The sequence below is a fragment of the Mustela lutreola genome, chromosome 1 (genome assembly GCF_030435805.1).
Source record: "Mustela lutreola isolate mMusLut2 chromosome 1, mMusLut2.pri, whole genome shotgun sequence".
Lineage (NCBI taxonomy): Eukaryota > Metazoa > Chordata > Mammalia > Carnivora > Mustelidae > Mustela > Mustela lutreola.
The window spans coordinates 277,904,216-277,909,251 of record NC_081290.1 but is presented as its reverse complement, the minus strand read 5'-3'; the positions used below and the strand labels follow the sequence as shown (position 1 = coordinate 277,909,251).

General features: G+C 37.8%; 1 pseudogene; it reads right to left on the bottom strand.

The window, feature by feature from the left end:
• Positions 1-216: 216 nt before the first annotated feature.
• On the bottom strand, positions 217-1,160 carry LOC131822691 (olfactory receptor 5B17-like; annotated as a pseudogene).
• Positions 1,161-5,036: the final 3,876 nt, after the last annotated feature.

Below are 5,036 nucleotides of genomic sequence, written 5' to 3'. Positions count from 1 at the left end.
CAATAGTAACAAAGAAGGTTTATTCATAAACTGTTTTGATTTAAAAATTATCATATTTTTTCTGCATTTTGGATGCTTGGATCTGATACAAAATTGAAGTAATGAATAACATTTGAGTGACTGATATGTTTTAATACCCTATATGGCTATGAACATTGAGTTATGACATGGAGTGGATATAAGTGGGACGAAATAACTTTTGTGGATTCTGGATCACTAGAAAACTAAACCTAGAGAATATTTTGCCTTCTTAACAAACTTCTTGAATGCATTCTTGACCTCTTTTTCCTTAAGCTGTGTACCATAGGGTTCAGCATGGGGATGACCATAGTATAAAACACAGATGCCATTTTGTCTGTGTCCATGGAATGACTGGAACTTGGCTGTATATACATGATGATGACTGTCCCATAAAATATAGAAACTGCAACAAGGTGAGAAACACAGGTATATAAAGCCTTCTGGTATCCCTCACCTGACTGTATCTTCAAAAACAGTGATAAATATGAACAGGTAGGAAATCAAGATTATAAGAAGGGCAAAAAAGATATTAAAACTTGAAATAAGCACAAGAATCAACTCATTAATGTCTTTATCTGAGCAAGTCAGAGTCATGACTGCTGGAATATCACAGAAAAAGTGATGAACCACATTGGACATACAGAAAGAGAGACTGAATGTGTCTCCAATATCAATAGCAGCAGTTAGAAGAGCAAAGACGTAAGAGCCTATGGCCAGACGAGCACACACACCTGTCGTCATGGTGGTGGTGTAATTGAGGGGTTTACACACTGCTGCGTAGAGGTCATAGGCCATTGAAGCTAACGGTAACTTTCCACAGTTGGGAAGAGTACAAAAAAGAACATCTGTGCAGCACATGCATTGTAGGAGATGACCTTATCTCCTATAAGTAATCCAGCCATGACCTTGGGAGTGACTGTTGAGGGGTAACAAAAGTCCACCAGAGACAGGTTACTGAGGAAGAAGTACATGGGAATGTGCAGACAAGAGTCCAGCAGGATCAGCATGATCATCTCCAGGTTCCCAATCAGAGTGACAAGGTAGAGGAGGGTAAACATTAGAAAGAGAGGACCCTGCAGCTCTGGGGCATTGGTTAGTCCCAGCAGGATGAATTCTTTTACCTCTGTGTTATTTTTCATGGAACTGGTCTGCATATCACAAGATGTTCTATGGCAATGAAAGGAACACAATGTTGAACGAAACTAGTTGCACAGAAATGGAAATGTACGAGCATTATTTTATTAGAGCAATAATTTGTTCTTCAATATTCTCCATATCTGAAACATGTCATGGCAACCCAATTTAGTGACAACTCTCTTTAGAGTAATAAGCTTTTTGATAAATAAGCTTTTACATATCATCTTCCCAACTTCTAGATTATGTATAGTGTGTATAACCGTATGTATATGATTTTGTATATGGGTAAACTGAGTTGCAGGAAAGGCTAATGAGTTGTCCAATTTCACATGCCTGGAATTAATCGATATCCTATATCATACCTTTTAAGTATAATAGCTGACAATTCTACAATGCTCAATTGCCAGGTGCTCTATATGTATATATTCATTTAACTCTCTCATCAGTCCTATTAGATTGATTAGCTATTCCTCCCCTATAGATATCTAATAATTTGGTAACTGAGAGATCAAGTAATTTATTTAAGTTTAAGTAGGTATTAATGAACAAAGACAAGCTTTAGACACAATCAAAAGTGTTCCCAACATTAGTGTTGTTATTAATTGACTCTAATTTTGTTCAATTTACACTTACCTGTGTATTGTATTGAACTTAATGCATGGAGTAGCATAGTTAAACATAATTTAGAAATAAATGCATAGTAGATACAGAGGGCTAAATGCAGCACGAGAGCCATGTGCAATCAACAAAACCAATTCTGAACAGAAGGTATAGCATTGGATGTAAAGGTTTGGTCTCTGAGAACCATGTGTATGCAGTCACATATCACCCCTACCATTTATGACTGGGGACATTTGTCCTAACTTCTTTAAGTCTCTATATACCAGCAAAGTAAGTGTTGTTGGGACCTACTTCAAGGGATTATTGTAAGAATTTAAATAAATAATGTATAAAAGGAATTAGTAAATACTAATGATGTGCTATGTTGGCTAATTGAATTTAAATTAATGAGGGTGCCAAGCACAGTCCTTAAGACTAATAACTATAATATTATCAGCTTAGAACAATGGTCTCTATGTTTGTTTAGGAAAGTCAGGTGGGGGGGCCTGGGTGGCTCAGTGGGTTAAGCCACTGCCTTCAGCTCAGGTCATGATCTCAGGGTCCTGGGATCGAGTCCCGCATCAGGCTCTCTGCTCGGTGGGGAGCCTGCTTCCTCCTCTCTCTCTCGCTGCCTGCTTCTCTGCCTGCTTGTGATCTCTCTCTGTCAAATAAATGAATAAAATCTTTAAAAAAAAAAAAAAAAAGGAAAGTCAGGTGGCAGATATAGGGGACTGGGTTTTATTTTTCATTTATTTATTTTCAGCATAACAGTATCATTATTTTTTCACCACACCCAGTGCTCCATGCAATCCGTGCCCTCTATAATACCCACCACCTGGTACCCGACCTCCCACCCCCCCGACCACTTCAAACCCCTCAGATTGTTTTTCAGAGTCCACAGTCTCTCATGATTCACCTCCCCTTCCAATTTACCCCAACCCCCTTCTCTCTAGGGGACTGGGTTTTAAGTCTGTTGGTCTTAACCTTTGATTTGCCTTTTTGTATATGCTGTCCATGCAGATGTTTTGTTTTTACCTTATTTTTCACTCTCTGCTCATGGCTGTGTCAACCATTTTGTATGAGAATCCAGAAATCTTCAAAATTTCCTTTTCTTAACTTCTTTCTTGAGATCCATGTTTTACCTTACCCCTCTATCGGAGACTCATTCTTATTGTCATTCTTATTAACACTGAGCTGGATCACAGATATTGAGGGGTGAAAATTCATGGCATGGTGGTTGATGCTAATGTGCAGATCTATTCATGGGAAAAATCACAAATCTTTATATTTTTAATTGAAGCTTTGTGAAAGACATGCATTCTTTGGTAACTGCTATTCTTTACCATCTCCCTCCTGGGTCCTAAACACATTCTTTTTCATGTCTTCACCTTAAAGTTTTTATGTTTGTCAACACCTCATTTACATAATATTTTATTATGATAACACATATATATCATTTTCTGTGTTCTATGATGACTATTAGCTCTCCTGAGGTTAGCAACAGCTTAAAATTCCTGCTTATGTGTAGCTGGTCTCATAGACCCAGAGACAAATAATATGGATAATAGATGATACTGATAGGGGCGCCTGGGTGGCTCAGTTGGTTGGACGACTGCCTTCAGCTCAGGTCATGATCCTGGAGTCCCAGGATCGAGTCCCACATCGGGCTCCCAGCTCCACGGGGAGTCTGCTTCTCCCTCTGACCTTCTCCTTGCCCATGTTCTCTCTCACTGTCTCTCTCTCAAATAAATAAATAAAATCTTTAAAAAAAAAAGATGATACTGATAGATGATACTGATGATTATGATAATGATCATGTTCATGATGATAAATAGAGCAGAATAGGAAGAGACATAAATTGGGTATGTACACACACGGGCGTACACACACACATACACATACAAATAGTCTTATTTACTGCTAAGAAAATGAGGAGTTGAGAAGTTATGTGTCTTCTTAAAATTCTACACCTCGTATGAGATAGTTAAGATATAGATAGGTATATCTATATCTTAGATATAACTGTCTAACTTATCTTAATTCCTGTAGCTTTAATCATTGTATTGTCAGATTTTCTAGATGAACAGGTAATAATGGAGTAGCAAGCTTTACTACAAAGCTGTGATCACCAAGACAGCATGGTTGTAGGTAAATAATAGTGAAAAATATGGAAGGGTCTTAGTAGCTTCCTGATCATCTTTCTGGAAAGGAAGAAAGTGTCATTTCACCGTGTTTGGTTAGCTATCCCCTCAGTGACAAAACACACAGTAAATAGGACTTATTTAACACCTACCCAATTAGAGTACTGTCTATCACAGGGTTTTCTTAACCTCTTAAGAAAGGCAACGTGGAATTGCAGAAATATTCCTCTGCACTTTCTTGATTACAGTGTTTTTTCCTGACTCCTGTACTTCTGCCAATATTCAGAAATAGTGTTCAAACAACCAGATAGGAGCTCAAAAACTCACAGAAGATGTAGACACCCCGCTGCTTCTGCATCAATTACAGCTTTCACTGCAAGTGTAGACTGAATCTAGAAACTCACCTTGCTCTTGAAAAGAAAGGAAAGACAGTGCTGAATTGTGAGTCTGCAATCAGAAATTCAGCCCTGGAAGAATGTAATGTCAGAGAAATTCTGTCTCATGTTCTGGTCAAGACATTCTGAGTTCCCTGAAGCATGAAGATACGGAGAAAGGATAATTAATATAGGCCTTCCTAAGAAACCTGTATTTAAGTAGTGCATCTACCGTGGATTTTTTTTGAAGTAATCAGAATATGATTTACCTCCTACTGATCTCAATTTCCTTATTTATGATAAGGATATAATGAAATTATCTGTACCACAGACTTTCTAGAATTGTATTTGTGACAAGCAAATAAGGGCAGATGTAAGCCCTTAGTAAGAGCTTAACTTTTCAACATGAGTGAGTTTAATTTTTATTTCAGGATGTCTTCCCTGCCTGTCATTGAAGACTCACTGCAAATACCCAGTTTGGACAGAAGCTGGTGTCTACAAGGTTAGCTTTTAGTTCAATAAATGATGAACAAAATGAGCTCTGCTCAACGTCTGTTTCTTTTAAATAATGTCATACAGAATCACGATGGGATTTCAGTGCCTAATGAACAAGAACAAGGAGAAAATTGTACAGGAATGGAATTCTCTGGGGAAACTGAACCCCCATGAGGGCAATTAATTCCTTTCATTGTACTTACATATGGAAGAAACAAGCTGTGTGTAGAGACATAATTTGTTATGTTGTGTAGCACATACATATATT